A 22716-nucleotide genomic window follows, 5' to 3' on the forward strand; every position below is an offset into this window, starting at 1 on the left:
ATCTTACTATGCTGATGGACAGTGACTGTAATGGGGTATGTGGTGGGGACTTAATAATGGGGGGAGTCTAGTAACCATAATGTTGCTCATGTAATTGTAGATTAATGAGACCAAAATAAAAAAATTAAAAAAAAGAATTGATAAGCCTCCATCAACTGCTATTACAAAGCCTCATCCTTGACGAATCAGAGAATCACTAAAACCAAACTGTTAAAACAACCTTTTTTTTAAAAAAAAAAAAGGCTTTCTTTTGGAATGATGCATGAAGGCAGTGCTAACTAAGTATATCTTAACTTTATCAAGGGATTTGAAACATCCTTTGGGGTGACATGTCTTTAAATAAGAATTTTGATAAAAATATTCTAGAACTTAGTCATTAACATTAAGACTAATTATTATTAAGATTAAACTTCTCAATAAGCCAAAATTCTTGGGATACAAACTTACTTTATGGTGATTTCACAATGTCCTATTCTGTGTGATAGAATTTGAGGTCATCAAAAAAAGCACCTCTTAAATATAAGGTGCTATTGATTATTCCCTGTTTTGATAACTGGACAATATGACATGGATTGATTCTCATTTCTTAAGGGATTAGAAGGGGACAACGAGTTAAAAATTCAACTGATTTGTTTCACATGAATCATCAGATTTGGTGCATTTTTCATAGTAGTTCTCTTATTTTTCCCAGAAATGCTCTTGATATTAACTTTGGAGCATTGTTAAACAGTTGAACTTTGGGAAGTTTGTGTATCATTAGTGTCAGTTGATGCACAATAGAGTAATCATCACATTAGTACAGCCTATCACAGACTAGCACTTCTTCTGAAAAAGTCAAACAGAAGAAAGAGAGTCGTGGTGGTAGGTTCCATCTCTTGGATAGCCTTCCTGATGGGAAACTAATTGGTCTTAAAAGTCTGGTCTCCAGCAGCTGACTCTGGCCGGTCAGTAGCTGTTTCTCCCAATGCTGTTTCCATGACGCAAACAGACACTACTTTTGTTCCCTTTCGCCCCCACACCCCAAAGACACAAATGCCTTCTTGATGGATTGGTCCCTGGAATTGTGCAGCTCCCACAGCTGAGTTCCCTTCTGGCAAGTTGCCTCCTAGTACACATTGATGGGGTGAGTAAGAGGATGTGTGGGTCCAGAGCTGTGATATTGGGCTGTGACTATGATTATGCTTCTGTTCATCATTATTTCCAAATGACATATTATGGGCACAGACTGTATAGGGGGTGTTGGGGATAGAGGGAAAGGCTCACTCATTCCTATTAAGGGAGCAGGTATCACTGTTTACCATCTTCCAACTTTGGTTGCTTTAGAATGGAGGAAGAAAGAATGCAGAATGGGGTCTTCCTATGACTGGAAAAAATAAGAGTCTCAATTCTGGCTCAGCTGCCTCATCACCCCTCTATCTTGGCTTTTGTTTACAGACCTTTAGTTCAGATTAGAAGATATGCATGTTTCCTTACTTGGGACAATTTCCCAAGAGGCAAATTCTGAAATCATTTGTTTTATAAGGCCGTAGAGAAGGTGGATGGTGGATATCATAGGGGGAACAACCAATCAGGGATGTGATTTTAGGGTATTTTCACAAAAAATTCACAAAATATTTGAGCCTGATCTTTCAGGAGAACTCTGGAGCATGAATCTTACCTCCAAGTTTATCCCAAAGTGAGGCAATGGATCTGAGTTTTCAGTCTCCTCTGCCAGTCAGTCATTGGCTAAGGGCTGCACAGGAAGATAGAAGCCCTCAGGTGCTCTGCCTTCCACTTTGTAGGCAAAGGGACAGACTTCCAAGAGAGTCACAGGTGTCAACATAGAAACAAAATTCCTAAGAAACCAGGAAAAAGGGCACACACAAATGGTAAAGTGGATCAGAGGGGATCTGAACAGAGCAGGATGGAGTTCCCCACACTCCTGGTCAGAGATGCAGTATCCTTTAGTCGATGTTTCTACAGCTTTCAATGCCTGTCTCAGGAACCTACCCAAATGTGGTTTGGGGAGAGTCAAAACAGGACCCACACTCAATACAATCAACACATACACAGTGTGAGTTACAGTCTGTGCGTGGAAACTGACCTGGCCAAAACACATTAAGGAATCTTGAAAAATATTAGGCTTATTGATATTTGGTTTTGTCCCTTTCTCCTCATCCCTGATCCACCAAAGTCAGTTTTCTCCACTTGCTTTAGCTTTACTGATCCTTTGACTTCATAATCACATCCTCCTCCAGAAAAGTGTCGCAGATCTATGGGGTGGTAGCACCATGGCCTGAACTCCTGCTTTTTAATGGACACCCATTAATCTGCCCCATGTTATTCATTGTCATATACACCTTAATTTCCCAAATGGACTTCAGGACCCTTGAAGGCAAAACTCATTTACCACTTCTGCTCAGCGAGCACATTACACTTGTCTCAGTTGCCTTAGGCAGTTTTCATGAGGACATAAAGTTATTTGGGGTAAAAAAGTGTAAAAGAACTATACAGTACAAAGTGGTATGTTTATTAATTAGTCAATAATAACATCATTTATACATTTGAAATTGCTTCTCTCTCCAAAGGAGAAAAATATGAATTGGTTAACTTCTATGTAATTTGTTTTATAAGTTGCTTTCTTTCTTTAATACAAAGATTTGTTCACTGCATTTTGAGAAACAATCCAGTTGTTCATTAAATGACTATACGGTTTTATGTACTATACTTTCTCATTTCCTTGTTCCAATTCAGAAAATATGGAAGTATAGTCCTGTAGAATGAGGAAAGGAATATGTTAAGTTTATTTCCCTTCTAGGTCACAAAAGTGTAATCTCCTGCAAATAATTGAACATAAAAGACCCATCAGATGGCCAATAAGTAACTGCAAGTGTTTAGTAGTCAATCCTTATTCTAAAACTCAGCAAGAGGAAGTTCAGATTTGACAATTCTGACGGGAAATCAAGTTAACAGTAAAGCTGCTGTCAAAGAATGTGAACAAGGCTATTTACCACTTAACCACACCTAATTCTGCAGCTCTCGTTCATGCTCTCACTCTGTAAGCATTCGTCAAGTACAGGTATGTGCCAAATGCTGTCCTGTGTGTTCAGCAGAACATCAGGCTTCTTACTCAAAGTTGGAATCATTTGTGGACCTGGGCTATTATTGAAACCACAGAGCACAGAAGCACGATATGAAGATAACACTAAATTGAACAGAGTCACCTTTTAATATCAGGTTGATCAGCTTCTCTTTGTCCATCTGCTAACCTTTAGAAAGATTATTTCATTGTTGATGAGGCCAGTCATCCAGATGATGGCCCAGTCTCCCCACTATAATGCATAAAGGGTGTCTTTGTTTCCCTCAGCATGAACTCAGAGGCAGGCCAAGGAACAGTGAAACACCCAGGATGGTAATGAGGTGTCTTTGTGACAGCAAACTCCTTCTTTGGCCCCCATTATCGAGATCAGCATGACTGAGTCACCAGTAGATGAAACCAATGATTGTTTGAGTCTGCCTACCCAGAGTCAGTCACTGAGTGGGTAAACTGGAATCAGAACCCAGCCTTGTCCTCCTGGGGCTGAACAGCCCTACTAAATTTACCCAGGGTCTCATGATTCTTAGTGCTTTTGCTCTGCCCTCTCATTTGCCCTGTGCCTGCTGTAATATCTAAGCGGGAAGTTGCCAGCTAAAATGGTCATTATCCGAGAAATCTATTTAAACATGTTTACAAGGTCAAAGGAAGTGGGTGGTGGGTAATCTAGACAAAAAAACAACAAAAGCTTTGGCTCAGATTAGACAGTGAGTCTACAGCAAAAGAAAGCAGTGTTTTAATGTCAAGCTAGCACATGGTGGGAAAGGACAATCTAACCAAAATTAAATCTAAATGCAGGAATGAACACTCAAAATACCCAACCAACCAACTGATTGCTATTTAAGAAGTTGAATAGTAGTTTGTTATTTTAACTCAATGAACTTGGCATTTGAGGCAGCAAGTCAATGGAGTCTCAAAACCAAACTTTGGAAAGCATCTTGAGATCCATAGTGCATTCCAGTGAGAGGGAAGAGTTGCAGTAATTAAGAATAATGCCCAGAATCAACCAAAAATGATCTCTGATGGATTTAACAATAGGTAGTAGTGAGTGCTATATGACCAGAGGGAAATAAGAAAATTGTGGAGAACATTTAAGGTCTCTCAGAGCCCAAGTTGAATTTCCTGCACATTGAAGACTTTGAAGACCAGCAAAACCCACAACTCACAGTTTTCAGCCAAATACCATATTATGTGACCCCAAGGCTCTGCTTTATAAATTATCCTTAAATACGAAAGGGGAAGAAGGAAGAGGGGAAAAAGGAAGTTGTTTCCTCATTCTTGTTCTCTAAGAAACACAGATATGAGTTGGGAGGCTTCAGGTAGCAAAGAAGAGTGCAGCATTTGAGAACGCTTCCCACATCTGAGCTGTGTGAGCTCAGATGCTAGTTCATAAAAATAGAGATTGAACAGGTAAATAAATTCTCTGCAACTGAAAGACATTCAGTATGCTTACTATTGGAAGATGTGACACACGTGAGCGGGGGCTAATTAAATCATAGAGGGGAGTTATTTCCTTTTTTATAATGAATGAAATTTAATTTACTCCTTTCCATACAAAACGCACTTAGAAATATTATTCCTTCCTGGAGCTTGATGTGGTTTGGACTAACATTGCATACCGTTTGTCCTAAAGTCCCTCTATTACATCACAGAATTAAGCTTTTTGTCCTTTTCTTCCTGACCCTCTTCTCATTTCTAATGATTCCAGAAGTGACTAATACAGGTAGGTCACAAGTAGAAAAAGGAGAGTGAAAAAGTGGAGACTATTAGAAAAGAAGTCAGGGAAAATAGGGGTAAGCAAAAAGAAGGGAGAGGTTTCTGAACTATTGGGGATGGTGGGCCCTGGGCAAGTCAGATGAAAATAGCTTTGATATAGTGAAGCAATGGATCTTCCTCCAGAGCTGTGCTGACCAATACAACAGCCACTAGCAGTGTGGCTACTGAGCACCTGAAATGTAGCTGGTCTGAACTGCAGTGTGCTGTAACAACAAAATACACACCAGATTTGGGAGATTCAATACAAACAGGAAAATAAAGATTGCAAAGTATCTCCATAATATTTTTATAGTGATCGTATTTCGAAACAGTAGCTTGAATATACAGAGTTAAATGAAATACATTACTAAAATTAATTTCTTCTGTGCCGTTTTACTTTTTTCATGTGGCTGCTAGAAAAAAATTACAATTTCCCGTGCAGCACATGGATTTCTACATGGTGCTGCTCTCCATGATGCTCCCTCCACCCTCTCCACCACAATCCCAAACTCTCAGCCCAAAATTCAAGCCCTGACATGATTATAGATCCTTCAACAGCAACATCAATGCCTGAAGTTTCTTGTGGAGACTGGTAACATATCTCACAGCTTCTAGACCTGGGACGCGGGTCACGGCCACCATGCAGAGGCTGTGAGCCCAGGCTGTCCTTCACCTGCCCTGTGGAATTTCTGGCTGAAGCAATGCCCAGGCTTCTATAGGCCTGCTAAACCCCTAACTCTCCCCACTCCAGCCCAGGGCCCTGGCACCTATGGTGTTTGGTCTCCCCCACAGATCCTTTGTCACAGTGTTCTCTCCCCCAGCTACCTTTCCAAGGATTTATGTTTCATTCATAGGTACTTACAGCTTAAAAACCTTTGCAATTCATAGATCACAAAATATCAAAGGAAACATGGGCCTGGCCTGGAGAATGTTTAGGGTGCTATGAACCTTTTGGAGACCCTGCAGTGAAGATCAGACTAACAGAAGGCTCCAGGTAGAAAGAAAAAGAAGGGAGAAAGAGGATGGAGTTAGAAACAAAAGAACAGGCACAATGCAGAGACTTCTGGAAGGAAGCAGACGATTGTCAAACAATTGTTTAGATTTATTCAATGCATCCTACCACCATAAAGTCATGGCATGCCACAAACAGCAGAGGTCTATAGCAGATCCCATGTTGATTTTCAAATGTGAATACAAGTATTGGAATAGAAATTCTATACTACTCAGAATCTGTAGCATAGATCATATACCTCTCCCAGAATGGGGCAATAGCCTCACGTTTTTCTGCATAAACTACCCATCAGCAGGAAGCTCAGCCTTAGCACTCAGCACTTTCTAGTCATATGTTGCTTCCCGCCCATGCTGAAGCAGTGTAGCCTTACGCAGAAAAACCCATCTCTTTGTCCCAAAGCCACAGCCAACTCAACTTATAGATCAAATGATCTATAAAATGATACAGTTTATGCTGTAACTTAATAGAACCATTTACACTGCATCAGATATAATTCCATATCCAATCTGCATGTGGAAAAAAATACATGGTCATCCCTGAAAATTGGGGAATAATGGTAGTCTCCTTTCTTCTGCCCTCTTTTCTGTCACCCTTTAACATATCACCAGGTTTGGGTATGTCTGTTGACCCTCAGGCAGATACTAGCATGAAGATGAGAGAGCTCTCTGAGACCAGCTTCTCAACAGTCACCCAAAGCAGTGACTTTAGATTGATAACTGCCAGCTGGCTTGTTAAGGCATCTTTTCTTAGCTGGTGACTGGGAACTCATCCTTGTTGTAAGTGCTCAAAGGATGGCATTAGGTTTCCTTCTTTCTTTAAAATTTGGGCCCTGATGTAAAGATTCAATTCAGGATTTGGGTGCAGTAGTGTGGCCGAGACTGTCTACCCAATATGCCTTTCTTTCTTACCAAACTAACCCTAATTTTATTCCATGAAACAGTGTACCCATATGAAAGACTACATTTCTCAGCCTTTCTTGCAATTAGGAGTGGCCTCTGAGATTAGAAGTGGCATTTGTCAGGTAGAACTTCAAGGGAAACTTCTTAAAAGAGCAACAGGCAGTTGGTATTGCTCTTTAGTCCTTTCTTTCCTTCTCCCTTTTTCCTTCTTTCTGTCCAAAACCTGAAAGTGATGACTGGAGCTTTAGCAGCCATCTTGGACATTAAGGTGACCCCAAGGAGGGAAGGAAAATGCTAATGACGGCCAAAAAAGAAAGATAGAGCCTAGAACACTGATAACCTTATAAGCATTTATAACAGCTTGGGGACCTCTACTTCTTTTACAGAAAGAAAAATAAACCTCTATCTTAAGCCACTGTCATTTGTGTTTTCTGTTGTAAGCTATCCAACCTAACTCAAACTGATACATGTAGACAGAATTCTAGGTCAATTCTCCAAAATTAATTTTTGTAGTAGCCATTCATCAATTTAGTAAGTTGCTTAGTTATCTGTTTGCTTAAAACGTGTTTCTAATAATATGAGTTTGTGTTTTTCTGGAGCCTGTAATTCACTGTATTTTAGGGTAAGGTAATTTCTTCTTGTTTTTTGCTAGTGTTGAGCATATAATGACTTTCAAGGATTTTATGAACCATAAAGTAGATGTCATTTTTCCAAAAAATGTTCAATTTTTTGTCAACAGCCTTTGGTCATAGATGGGAATTGGTATGTAAATAATACCTTTACATATGCACCCTCGTGTGTGCTGAAGAAAACATATACAGTTCACATTCAGATTCATACGGACTTGGTTCGTCCATTTGACAAAAGAAAGTTTCCAGTTCATCTACTGCAAAGTGAATTTAAGGGAAAGTCATCCCATTCATAGTTGAAATAGCTTTGGAGAAGTGCTCAGAAGTATATGACACATGAAACACCTGTGAAATTAGTATTCAGCGGAATGGCGCTGACAAACATGTACAGTAAAGAGAAAAGACAGTGAATTGTGTTGAAAAGATGACTTTCTCAGATTGGGTATACCATTTTTGTTTCTTTATAACAACCTTTCTTGGATATTTTTTCTGCTATTTTGAAGGTTTGGCACTATATGATGAACTATCTAATTTCCTTCTGCAAATGGCTACATCAATTGTCCTGTTATTTTTTCAGATTTGTAAATGGGAATACTAACAACCTCATAGCAAGGACGAGGTAAGATAACGCACACAGGAGTAGAGTGCTGTCCCTGGCATGTAGTAGAGAGATGTTCAGCAACTACGGCCTTATTAGTGCTCATAAGAATGGCTGGATATCAGATGAATGCACAGTCCTGAGCTCATCCATCTCTAATTCTGTTCCCTGTGCCCTCTGGAAGCCCCAAGTAACCCATTTCTAGTGTGGATCACTCTCTGCTACTCCATGCGTCTCTTATCAAGGCAACCAGCTTCTTCCATCAACTTCCAGTCTAGCCTACTCACCATGGCCCCACCCCAGCTGCCTCTCCCACGCCCCCACTTTGCTTCACAAAAGCTCCCAACACAAGCCAAGCCAGCCTCTCTCATGGCCCTCATCACAGTTTTGTAATTGCCCCTTTAACTTGTCTCTCCTCCCATTGATTCATCTTTGTATCTCCAGTGTCCACTGTAATCATCTCCTAATCTGAGAGATATATTTTTCTGAGATAATTAGCAATCTCTAGATTTTTCTGGTAATTTTTCCTTTTTTAAAAAACTATTCCACCTAATAGTTTTAGGTTCCATGTCAATCATTAATTTTACTTAGACAGCTTGAGTTCAAACCCCACCTCCACCACCTACAAACCAAGACCTTGGGTAAGATACTTCACCTTTCCTTGCTTCAATTTCCTCATCTGCTGTATGGGGATCACTGCAGTGCCTGTCTCCAAGGTTGTTACATGGATTAAATGAATTCATATATAAAAAGTCCTTAGAATAGTGCCAACTATATAAGAAGCATTTTAAGTGTTTAATTGCCTCCAACAAGTCCTTGGTGAGTGCCAGTCTCATGACAGGCACTGTGCCAGGTGATGGGGATGCAGCCATGGAGGGAAAATGGGTAATCTCTGCCCTCCTGGAGTCTGTGTACCCTAGCAGACTTCCTCAGCACTCCTTCAAAGATTCAGAATTCAAATGCCACTGGGGTCTAGGAATTTGCATTTTTAAAAAACACCCCAAGGCCTTTGATGCAAGTGGCCACGGAACCAAACTTTGAGAAACACTGAAAACAAATCCACTCCTACATATGCAAGATTTAAATTTCTGCTTCAGTTTGTTGAACACAAATCACTGCATATCCTGAATCTATGAGCAGAGCCAAAACGTGGAACACCAAGGGACTCAAGGTCAGAGTTGGGTACATGGTGGAGAATATCAGTTCATTTGTATGAAAGGTTTGAGCACAAGGAAAGCAGGGAAGTCTTCCCAAGTATTAATGACTCCCGCATTGCTCTCTAGGAAGTGAGCAAAGACCACAGAAATGGGGACATTTCCTAACCGTCTGGCCACTGTGCTCTTCCTTATCTTCCCCCAAAGAGAAACTTGACAGTAATCGCTTTGAGTTTGTTTCTGGCACTTTCAACTTTTTCCTCACAACGTAACTGACTGAAAATAGAAATAGATTCAGGCAAGTTTTAGGTACATTCAGGATGGTGCATCCATAGTAAGGTGTTAATTCCCAGGGATGCTCCGGACAGTCTCGCCACCTTTACTTTGAGGTGATATTGGAGTAGGCCTGCTTGCAGCTGCCCCTGTTCCTGCAAATCTTCTTTCTCTTGGGGGCCACAATGAGCCCAGTGAAAATCCCACACTTCCCAGCACCTGTAGCAGACAGAGTTCTAGCCTGTGAGGTGTGAGCAGAAGTCCAGTGGGTGGGGCTTAAAGGAGGACAGACCTAGCAGGCCTAACCAGTGAGCCCTTTGTTCTTCCCAGATTTTCCTGGATACCTTGGCCTTGGTATCTTCAAGCCATTTAGCCAAAGCTATTAACTATTTACCTCTGGATATTTTGAAAGGTAAGGAAAACAAAACCAGGGTTTGGGGGATGGGAATTATTATTTGTAGCTGAATGCATTTCCTGACACCGGTATCAGGAAATAAACAATTTTGCTTTCCCATAAACATCTTTGCTGCCATGATTGGTGATAAATACAGACCTATTTCCCTAGAAATGTGCTGAACTAGTAAGAATTGGACTCTGCATGTTAGAGAAAAAAAACACAGTAGTCTTTGTTTCCTTCATGCCTGTAAGATAACTTATTAATCTCCCATTATTTTGATTATTATTTAAATTAAATTTTATTTAACAGAAATAATAAATAAAAACACACAACAGTTTCTTACATAAATTCAGGCACAAGAAAACCTTCAAATGGCCTACAGCTTTAGAAAATACATAGCACCTATCCTTAGAAAAGCGTAAGATAGGAATTATTTTGTTGTTAATTTAGGGCTCAAAATGGACAGCTGCCTTTGAATATTTCAGCTGCCTTTGAATATCTCTTGCCAAGTTAACTTTCAGAAAGTTTCTAGACCAAAAACTGTGTAGTTAATATGGAAAGAACCAGAGACCACTATTTATCCTATCAAATGACTGGATTGTGTCAATCTGAAGGTCAGCTGAGGCTAATGAACCCCACCTGTGTCCTTAAAAACCTTAGGTCAGGTTCACTCATTAATGTAAACATATCCAGTAAAGATCAATTTTTTTCTCCTGGGCAGTTGAGATGGTGTTCACAAACAACTTCAAGGTAATTCTGTAAACGATCTCATACAATTTAAAGAAGCATTAAATTAATCTTCCCAGACACCAAACAGGATTTGATTCCAGGTCTAATTCTAAAATGGAGGAGAATAATTTTAACCTTATATGTAGGTGTTTATGGAGCATCTCAGTAATGGAAATGAATAAACTCTATATTTTTCTTATGTAGAAAATTCAACCACTGGTTCCTTCTATAAACTACATCTTCAAAGGCCCAACACTATTTTTCCTCTCCTAATTGCTATTATGAAACAATAAATCTCTTACAATGAAATAATGCAAATATAGCTGTCTGGCATATGTAGGCCATGTGTTCTAACAAATCCATAAAAATGTTCATTCACATTTCAATGAAAAGCACAGGAATTTTCCAAGAACATTAATCATTAATTCTGGAAACACAGGATTAATACATGACTTAGCTCAATACTGGAATAGGGCTTAGTAAATATCTGTCAAAGAAAGTTTCATTCATTCATTCAACAAATATTTAGCAAGCCCCTACTAGGCTGGAATTTAAGAATCATGCCTTCCCTGGCTAAAGTAGCATTTATGTGTAATAATATAAATGGTATTCATATGACATTTGAAAAATATGTTACAGTTTAAAGTTTTCTAAAACAAAATACTTGGGAAAATATTTTAAGGATCAATAAGGATATTTTATAATAAAAGAGAACCATCCAATCTTTTCTCATCTACAAATTTCCTGAGATTTTACTTAAGGCCTGTTAAATTAAAAATAACATAGACCTACTGAAATGAGCTAAAGCAAATTCATGCATCTTAGGACAGGTAGCATACATGGGCCTCCCAAAGAATTAGAGCAGAAACTGTAAGGTGGTCAGAACCAAAGTCAGTTTTCTCCAGCTCTTTGGGGCATGTGGTCTCTTGTTTCTGCATCATTCTATTTTACCCTTCTGTAGGCCAGCCTTCTCTGCCTCTGCCTGAGGCCCAGCTTCACATCATAGTCAGGCTCAGATGTTCAGCTAAATCTGGCCAGCATCTTAGAATCCCAATTCCAGGTTCTGGGAAAGAAGAGTGGTTAGTTCAGCCTGCGTTGGGTGTCCCCCACTGGTCTAACCAGCTTGGACAGTGAAGGCGATTTGACTCAGTTAAGGCACAGCATAGGTGTCCCTCGCTGTGGATGGTGTAGGAGTGTCTCAGAGATGGGAAGCATAGTCATCACATTTTTTTCTTCACCTGAACTAAACAGAGAACTTCTTCAGTTGTGGGCTTTAGTACAAAGGCAACAGTCTAATTCTCAACCTCACTTGGCTTTGCAGAAAATCTACCAGAACAAACATATTTATCTCACTTAACTGGAAGCAAAGTTGCAATTAATTCTTCCTTGATACTCTAGGGCAGACTAGCTTCACTGAGCATGAGAGAAGATTGCACTGGCTTGGAAATCTATCACTGCTACCATAACATAATATAATCCTCAGAAATATTCCCTCAATTGAGATTAAAACCAGGAAAGTCTAAATTTTTCCTTTTTCCTATATTCAGATCAACAGTTTACATCTATTTCAAATTATCCACTATCATTTTCTGGAACCAGCCTTTTGACTTATCTCAAACCCTTTCCTGTAGCTGCTACAAGGTAGCTTATCCCAGTAACATGGTGACACAGTCACATTGTAAGCCTTCATTTTCCTATTTAGGAAATCACGTCAAAGCTTTTCCCTTGTTGCTCCAATTCTTACAAACTAATCTCAGGGAAAAATTATAAAGGTGATGAATTTTTAAAAGATATGTGGAAATTCAGTTAAGTAAATACAGCTTCCCTCCCAGACATGAGAAACTGAGCTAACTCTTCGTTTCACATCAGACAATGTTTATCAGATAAAAGCTATCAGTACCACTCTAATGATGTGACCCTACCTAGGGTCTCAGATGCTCTCAGCAGAGATAATCTTCTCAGAATAAAATCAATTTGAGTTTGCAAGTGGTCATTAAATATGCTATTTATCTAACTCTTCTGAAGTTTTTTCAAAACACATCTACATAGATGATCTTACTTATCCTTACAACAATTCTATTAATAGAGCAATAATAATAATGCAGGGAAAAATTTATCCATCCCCTTTTAAAGATGAATCAACCAAACCCTGAAATAACTAGCTCTTGACTTGGTCACAACCTCCCAAAAGAGCTTTGCCCTGATCTATAGAATAAAAGGGTTGGACCAAGGGTTTCTAAAAGTGCTGTTCAGCACTATTTAATTTTGAGTTAGTGTTTTCTCAACAGGTTGTACAGTTTAAAAAGGGCTTGGTTTGAGACCTAGAATTCAGACTCCGATACAGTTTCTCTGATGAGGAGTAGTTTCAAGAGCTCAAACAAAATTAGGGTGTTAAAACTCAAAGATTTTGAAGTTGCTGAATTTAGTGTCCATTTCTAAGGTTATGACAATTCCCAGAGTGAATTATAGGAGACAGTGTAAATAACCCCAAGAGTAAAGCTCCACTTTCATTGGCAGAATCTTAGCAACAAGTGGAATATTTGAAGCAGAACCATAACAAAAAAAGTTTTTCTTTCAAGCTGTAAAATGGTCATGTTGAAAAATTCCATTTTCCAGCCAAATGGCCCAAATATAGTTGCAAATGCAGGTGGATCTGGAGCAATTTTTCAAAATGGACAGATTTTTATACAAGTAACATAGTTTTCACAAAGATCCTTTTTGTATCATGGCTTGTTGCCTGGGGCAGACTTAGCTAACAGGTCAGAGGCAAAACACTTTAAGCAGGACTTGCTGAAAGTCCACCTCAGGGTGCGTTTCAGGGGCAGTGGGTGCTTACCTCACAGGATGAAGGGGCCCAGGCACCCAGGGGCATTGAACATCTTGGTTCAGGAAGCCTGTCACCAGATAACTTACTCTGCTGGACCAGCTGTGAACTTGGTATTGCTTGCCAGAATCTTTAACCACCATTAAATAAAAACCCTAGACCAAGCTACACAGCTCTACGTCAGCCAACATTTACAATTGGCAGGGTCTGTCCTTGTGACTTTTTATTACAGGCTTACAATTGAAATGACTATAAATTTTTTTTGCCCAGGGGGTCTTTTTTAAAAGAATGGTTTTATTGAGATATAATTTGCACATAATAAAAGTCATTCATTTAAAGTGTACAATGATTTGTAGCACATGCTCAGGGTTGTGAAAGCATCACCATAATCTCATGTTAGAACATTTTCTTCATCCCCCAAAGAAACCTCATACCCATTAACAACCATTCCCCAGACTGTCCAATCCCGGTGCTATGCAACCACTAGTCCGCTCTGTGGACCTCGGCCTCTGTAGAGCTGCCAGTCTTTCAACATACAGTCTTAAGTGATGGGCTTCCTCACATAGCTTAGTGTTTTTAACGTTCATCCATATGGTAGCATGTATCAGTATTGTAGTTCTTCTTTGCTGATGAATAATATTCATGGTATGAGCATATTATATTTTGTTTATCCATCACTTAATGGGCATTTGAGTTGTTTCCCCTTTGGGGCTATTATAAATAATGCTGTATGAACATTCCCATACAAGGCTTTGTGTGAACATACCTTTTCATTATCTCTTGGGTAGCTAACTAGGAATGGAATTGCCTCATTATAGGATAACTTTATGATAAACATTTTGAGGACCTAACAAACTGTTTTCCATAGCACCTTCAGCATTTATATTCCCACTGGTGATGTATGAGGGGGTTCTGATTTCCTACCATCCTTGCCAATACTTGTCATTGTCTGGTATCCATGATGTCTTAATACAAATGGCATGTCTCTCCCAGTTGGCTCTTCACTGTAGTTCTGGTGACTCTGTAAGATGACTGTCTCTTTAATGTTGTCTTTTGGGGACTCTCCAAGTCCCTGTTTCATGTACCACAGTCAGACCACCCAGACATACCTACAGAAAAGATTCTCTGTCATTTTTATGGGATGTGATGACATTTAATTTCATTGATACAGTTAGACTTTCTTAGTCTATTTCCCTTCTCTCTAGAGTCCCATGACTCAGAGATCCAAGCACAGAGAAGAAAGCCAATCATGAAATCAAAAGAAGAGTTTCAGACTTCTCCAAAGTTGCAGTTGACTCAGAAACTCACAATACAACCACTACTTTGATATCAGTACTATTACCTGGTATTTACTCTTTAAAGCAAGGATGTAATCCAAAGACTAGAAAGTAAAGTTTCTCAAAATGATGTGTGTGAGTCACCTGCATCAGAATCATCCAGGAGGAGAAACGGTTTGATAATTATCAGATGCCCTGACCAAGTTCAAAGCTATCATACTGGAATCTCTAGAAATGGGATAAAGGAATATGTGCTGATAACAAGAGAAGAGGTGAGTCTGGTGTGCCCTAATATTTGAGAATCCTGGCTATCAAGTGTAGAGTATGTGTCTGAGCCTGGCCATCCTCTGGAGAAGAGTGGGAGAGCTCAGGCCATATGTCCCAGAGGTTGTTTGCATATGCACCCCACTGGGTCAGTACAGAGGCTCAATGGGGAAATTCAGCCTAGCAAGGCAGAAACAATATTTCTATAGAGCATAGGCAGCATCTTTCTTACTAAGGAGAATCTTAGAGACAGTGCCTCTAACTTAGTTGAGGTGGGTCAGCGTGTACACACCATAGCTAATCTAAGGTTTTGGACTATTTGTGCCCATTACATCAAGCTGAGCCCCTTCAAGAGGACTTGAGTTGTGGCTCTCTCAATGAGTGGAAATGAAAGATCCAGCAGGTGAGATCTGGCAAGTGGATGGAGAGGCCACAAGAAGATCTGAGATGCTGGGTTGGAAAGAATGGTTAGGGTGGTTCTGCCTTCTCAGCTCGCCAGGTAGAGCAGCATGGATGAACTCTTTTTTACACCACAGGATTTGCGTGTCTTGCAGGGATTTATCTCCCACTCCTCCACAGAGAGGGGACTTCAAGAGTAGTGGTGCCAGCAGTGGCCAGAAAAGACCCAGGGGGCTGCAGCCACTCCCCCTTTAGGTGGCTACTCCTGGCACAGTGAACTCTGGGAAGGGCTCTGGAGGGGCAGCTGAGCAGCTGTTACCAGGATTAACAAGGTTTGCAAAGCCTGCAGCCACCAATGGCAGCAGCAGCAATGAGAAGAAAATGGCTATTCCTCACACTGGAGCATATGTCCCCTTTCTCTGAACCCCACACAAGTGATCAAAGTCCCATCTCAACAGCAGCAGCCAAGGGTGGAGTCTGGGTCTAGAGGGCGGTCCAAGGCAGGAGGAGCCAGTGAGCTGATCCTGAGCTAAAATTCCACAGGGTGACCTTGATGAAGCTCAGAGGTCAAGTCTTCAAAGGGCTGATGTGGGATCCTAAATGGAAGGGTCAGAAGGCAGATGAAGTCTGGACTGAAACAAACAAAGCCAATCCTGGGTGACAACTGTGAGCGCTACCAAGGTGTGGGTACCTTCCTGCACTGGCAGGGGAGGGCGCAGAGCCATGGAAGAGCACAGTCAGGCTGGGACTAATGCTCCCTATGCTTCCTGGGACTGGTCCCTGGCAAGAGCTTGCTTGGGGGGAGAGACACCAGGGCTGAGCTTCTCCTGGGCCTGGCATAGTCCACTCAAGGGGTAAGCCTGAGCCCTTCTGGCTCTCTGGAAGAAGCTGGGAAAAGACACTGAAGAGGCAGGGAAGGAGATCTCAAACTCCTAATAGCTGGAGTTGTCAGTCATAGAATCCCAGGGCTGTGCTACTGACTCTTCACCTTTTGAACTCCCCACTAGGGACACTGGTGTTTTTTCTCCCCTAAATAAAATAAACCTAGTGAGTTTATTATTTGGAATATTCCCCAGTTTGCAGTCTATGCTGCATGTGCACACACACTCAGACACCCTCCTATAAGCACACACACCAGCCATCAGATACCACAGACCACACAGATCATGAACACTGCTCTAGAGAGTCTAGAAGAGTCTATGCCAATCTGTCTGGATCCACCCTGAGGAGTGTCTTTGTCAGCCAGGAGACAAAGGGAGAAAAAGGGGGAAGGCAGCTTTGTCTTCAGCGAGGCTAGTGAGAGCTGGGTGTAAGTCCGGGGAAAGGAAATCTAGGGGCAAAATACCTCTAAAAACTGAAATCAGTCAAAGGGAGAAATAAAGTATAAAATCCATTTATTGTTTACAAACTGCAGTCCAGGGCCATCTCCCTTCCCTGCTCAGGAAGAAGAAAGCCAGCAAGCAAGCAAGTCCCTCCCCTTAACCTCTCAGGTTCAGACACGCCCTCGGTTGCCCCGGTAATTACCCATTGACATGGAGATGAACTTCTCTCCACCCCTGAGGATGTGCAAATGCACTAAAGCCAGGCGAGATACTCTGGAAATGGTTACAGTTTTACCCACTCTGGGACACTAAGACTATGAGTTAGAAACCTGGAGAGATGAGGTTCCCTTCCCAAACTGGAATTATTTCTGGTCTGAGCCAGCCCGAAAATGCCAGAAGTGCCCTGGAGCTCCTGGCATTTTGGTATTTCCAGCAATTAGTGGTGTTGAACAATCTTTGAGGGTTAAAGAACCCAAGTGGTGATTTCACAAAGGGAAAACAAATCCCCAAGAGGGGGTGAAAAGGGGAACCTGATTTCTGGTATGATTTTAGGCGAAAGGCAGTTCTGCATGTCACGCTCTGTGGCTGGCTCTCTGGTACTTGGGAGTCTGACTGGAGGTTGCTGCCCCTGAGATCAGGTTGTGGACCCAGTTTTTTTTATCCTTGGTCAGTTATACTGTTTCAAGTTTTCAGACACACTTAAAATCATTATTTGGGAATCTTAATGTGAACAGAGGCTTTCAAAGTGGTCTCTCGGGTGCTGCTGAGAAGGCTGAGCCGGGACCGACTTGAGCGGTGACTGAGTGCTGATAACCGGGGAGGGTGGATTTATGAAGTGAGCAGTTCATCAAAAACACAAGACACTCAGAATTCATCGAAGCAGGTGCGAAATGACCAAGTTTCAACAGCTGAGGTAGGATGATACTTTGTAATAAGAGAAGCCCAGTTCTGGGATGGGGTTGAGTGAGACCAAGACTAATCAGGGCATGCTGTGACAGAGGCCGGGGCTCCGGAGCTGGTGAGCCCACGCGGAGATGACAAGTCGGCGGGCTCAGCCCGGAATGCAGGGCAGCCAGGTGGGAGGTCACCGCAGACCCCGCGGCCTCCCAGGCTAAGACAGAGACTCAGCCCAGCAGCAAAAGGCGACAAGTGCAATATGGTGCATGCTGCAGGCTTGCGTTTTGTTCAATAAAAATATTTTAAATGCAGTTTTAAATATTTTGCAAACCAAAAATATTAGCAGGCATGGGGGTGACTTTACTAATGACTCTCTGCCTTTTTCTTGCAAAAGACTGAGTGACTAAGGAGCCTGTTGTTTGTCTTCCGTTTTAAGTGCTCAGTTTCCTTAAAGGTAATTCAAAATGAAATGTATACTTTTCTTTTTGTCTTTTGAAGAGCTCACCCAGCCAGCAAAGCAGCTGAATTTTACTGATGGCACTTTTGGGAGTGGAGTAAAACTACTCTTTAAAAACATAAAAAAGAACATTGCCGCAGGGCGCAACCCTGAAAAGTGCAGGGTCTACAAAGTGGAAAATGGGGCAGCCTTTCTGAGGGTCTGGCGACACTGGTCACTCTGAAATCTTTGACAGAAGGGACACAACGTGCCACCATAGCCTCCAGGAGGGGAGTGTGGTTATTTCATTTCCAAGAAATAATGTTTGTTGTGGAAACTTTCTTTATTAAAAATTTTTAAAAAAAACTATTTCAAAAAATGCAAAAAGGAAAAGAGAAAAGCCTGAAGAAAACAAAGTCACCAGTAATCTAATCACCTGGATTCAACTACTGGTCATGTACTGTTTCCAAATTTTTGCTATGTATGTTATTTTGCATATGTGTGTATAATCTTACAAAGCTAGGATCATACTCTACTATTATTTTATAACTTTTTTTGACTTCTTACTTTGCTTTTCCCCCTTGTCATTGACTATTTCTTAATCACCTCAATTTTAGGGGTTATACAGAGCTTTATATATAGAACATATACTATATATTATATATATGAGAGATTATACATTTATATCATGATATATTTAACATATACTGTGTATATATGTAATTTATATTTATTTTCCAACATATACACATATGTGTGTATATAGACACCAAAATTTAAGTTGGCTTATATGAATTTGGTCATTACTTACAAAAACACCATAATCTATTATCTGGCCACACTGGTCAGACTGCAAATAAAATTCCCTCCTCTGTTTGCTTACTTCACAGTGTTTAAAAATGGGAGCCAAGTATATTTTTTCAATCACAAATTAAAAAGAATTTTATGTCCAGCCTCTGAAACAATTTTCTGTCTGCACAATTGGCAGAAAAATCAAATAATTTTAGTTCACTGAGTACAATTCTGTTGGGTCTAACAGATAAATGGCATTTCTTAATATTCCCAAGTGATGATCCATTGGAACAGACAAACGTTAACTGAGGAGATAACCAGCCATACTCCTGCTCATCAAACTGGAGCATTTCCTCACTTAGTCACGCAGGCGGGGGTGGCAAAGAGCCTCTAGATTAAAAAGACTACTACTAATAATACACCAAAATGTTTCTAAGCATAAAGCGATGTTTCAGAAGTGACTTGTCATTTCAGTATTCTTTCAGCAGTTCGGTCAACTTCTTGTAAAATGAATAGTAAATACTTTCTGAAACGGGGGGGGGAGGGGGGTGCTGGCATTTTTGTGCAATTTGCTTTGTGTTATTGAAATAGGCTACCCTGGAAAATGCGCAGCTGTAAATGCCATTCTCCATGCACATGAGTGGGCTGCGGACACACAGCTCTTCAGGCCTCTTTGAACTGCAGTTTTGCCACTTTCTCTCAGAGCACGTGTCTGGGAATAAAAACTGGAGCACGGAGGTCCCTGAAGTTGTGGCAACAGAAGCTCCCCTGGCCCCATAGGCAGCACTGGCTAACAGCTACCAGCAGCGGCCTTGCACCAGGCCCTATGCTGGCACCATGCTAAGTGCTGTCCCCATCTGCTCCCATTACCCTCCAGCGGCAGGTATTACTAGCCCGGTTTGTAAGGTAGAAAACTGAGTTGGGCCAGTCGAGTGTCTTGCAGAAAGTTACACCACTGTTAAAAGTGGCAAAACTGAAATGGAAACAAAATCTTTCTCTGCAAGCGACATTGCTTTTCTGACCTACCTGCCCCCACCTGCTTGGAGGGATGAGGACAGAGGCCCAGGAGGTCCAGTCTCTCTAATTTCCTGATGGCAGTTCTGGGGAATGGCGGTATGTGGAAGCTTCCAGAATTATTTTTTTCAGTTTTCACACTTGACAACATTCACTAGAGCCTAGCTCCTTGTCATGTGATCCTTTAAAGACTAACCTGGGCTAGATGATCCCAGAGGACCAAACCATTTCCCTGGCGATCTTAACAGTAACCTAAACTTGGGGACTTTGCCTAAGAGTTGAAAGAAGGAAAAGCTGTGGGGGTTTGTGTGTATGCACATTGGGGATAAACAGTACAGGGTGTGGTGGGGAGGAAGTGCGTGATAGAAGGAGCAAAGTCATCAGGACCTCCACCCAATGACATGAAGCTGACCCCACACCCCAGGCCACAGATTCCATCGGACTTACTGCTATGGGCGCCACTGCCATGCTTGCATCCAGTTCCATCTCACACCATCTGTTTCATGTATATATGCATCTCTACAAAACTCCCACGATTTCCTGCAGGGTTGTAATGGCTGCTCTAAGAGTCTAAAATCCTTCCTGGGTGAGATTATTTTCTGGAATCAAACTCCAGCTTCAGTGAGGCTGAAAGAGGCTGCCAAGTCAGGTGGAATCAGCATATAGCTCTCAAGGGGAACTGGCTACATCAGTCACTGCCCTCCCATGCCAATACACACCCCCAAAGATATACACACTAGCTTTTCCTCCTTGCACCCAGACTATCAGGAGTTTATTGAGACAAGTTGGACACCAAGGAACTGTTCATCTTACCCAGGGCTGCAGCAGTTCTAGTGAGGAAAAGGCTTAGAACATGCACTAATCTCCCATCAAGTCATAGGCTGGTGAGAGCGGATATTCTCTTAATTATTGTTGACTCTGACCCCAACTCCATCTAGCACTATCTAACCACAGGAGCCCCTAAATATATGTTCAGCAAAGAAGTTCCGTGATCTTGGAACTACATCATCTAGAGCTTATTAGAAATGCAGAATTCCAACCCCCACCCGGGACTACAGAATCAGCACATGAACAAATCCCCAGTGATGCACATAATGCTTGAGAAGCTCTGCTCTAAACTCCAGGGGAGGGATTATCCACCCTGGTTGAACATTAGAAATCACCTAGCAAGATTCTTAGCTGGACCAAGAGACAGGCCCCACCATTAGATTTCAAATTTGTCTGGGGTGCGACCCAGGCAGGGGTATGTCTCAAAAGCTCCTGGGTAAGGTTGTCAGATCTAGCAAATAAAAATACAGAATACCCAGTTAAATTTGAATTTGAGATAAGCAATAACATTTTTTTGTTTTTACTCTAAGTATACCCTCTACAATATTTGGGACATAGTTACATTAACAAGTTACTCATGTTTATCTGAAATTTAAATCTTACTGGGCATTAGAGGACACTAATGTAAATCTAAGACTGAGGACCTCTGGTGTAACGAAAACCCTTTGTTCTGCACATACTTGTCCTGAAATTCTCTGAATGCTCCTGATTCAAATATTCTCTCTCACGGTGGTCATGGATCATACTTTTGGAAGGACGGGCTTTCTCATTATGACTGTGAACAACCATTAGGCTTGTGTAAGTCTGATAATGCTAGTGGATGGAAAAATAGTTGCTGGGTGACCTATATATATATATATAGGATATATCCTGTGTTTAATGATTTTTCATCAAGACTCCTTAAATGTCCTGTGTTAAGCTATTTTTTTTAATAAATTTCAAAAATTTGGCAGTGAAAACTACTTTTCAAATTTAATTGGGTGTCCTATATTTTTATTTGCAAAGTCTGGCAATTCTATGGAGAAACCACTCTACTAAAATCCTGGGGAATTTATCCGGAGAAAGTTGTCCTCCCAGATTTCAGTACTTGTCGCAACCTCTGTTAAAGTTTCTTACTCCAGACCTCTGAACTTCAGCAGGTCAAGTCTGCTGAAAAAATGTGACCACTCTACCAGCCAAGAATTTTTTCAGTTCATTCTTAGCTGTTCCTGTTATTTAAGTTGAATTTAAGAGTTTGGCACCTTAACTCTCTCATATATCACACATGGGATAAATTAATATTGACAGACATTTGTTGCTAATAAAATGATCCCAAACTTCTTGGTATTTTCCTTCTTGCATTATTTTGAAAAGAATAAAATTAAGACAAGCAGTGGCTATAAAAACAGGGAACTGGGACCCACAGATAAGCCAGAACGGACATGAAATGACTATTCATGAACTGCTGGCTCCCATATGGACCCCAGGGTTATAGATGCTATGGAAGGGGGTGGGGAAGTTGATGGATCTCAAGTGTGCTCAGCCAAATAACACGAACATTGTGAGAAACGCTGTGGGAGAGTCCTGTTGGTGGGAGGTGGGACACGGGGTGGTAGTGGGGGTGATGACTTTATGCTGGAGGGAGCATGGAGCACAGCTGAAGCACCAGCCAGCCTCTGGGGGAAAGCTTTTATTGGTGTTATGTTCTCTCCCTTACATTCCCTGGAGTGATTCCTTCCTCTGTCCTCACTGTGGGCCAGGAAACAGCAGATACAACATCTGAACTGACAAGCTAAGTGTTCAGGTTAGAAAATTATCTCACTAGGCATCAAAAAAGCCTGAAGAGATGAAAAGAATGGGGGAAGAGTTGTGAAAGGTAAACTTAGACACGTTAACATCTTTCCAACAGAAATCTCAGAAGGAAAAAGAGTAACAGAGGGAAGGAAAGAAGGGGTCAAGCAGTCAGTAAACAAGCATGTATATACAGAAGCTTTTAGTAAACTGATTAAGAAGTGCTAATATATATCAATATAAGTGCTATAACACCCAATAATATAAGCAATAACATCTATACATATACACCTTCATTCCCAATAAACAAAACTCATGTTCTTTCAAGCTCACAAAATTGGACATGTTCTTGGCTGCAAAAAAAAGGAAATTCA

The sequence above is a fragment of the Manis javanica genome, chromosome 1 (genome assembly GCF_040802235.1).
Source record: "Manis javanica isolate MJ-LG chromosome 1, MJ_LKY, whole genome shotgun sequence".
Classification (NCBI taxonomy): Eukaryota; Metazoa; Chordata; class Mammalia; order Pholidota; family Manidae; genus Manis; species Manis javanica.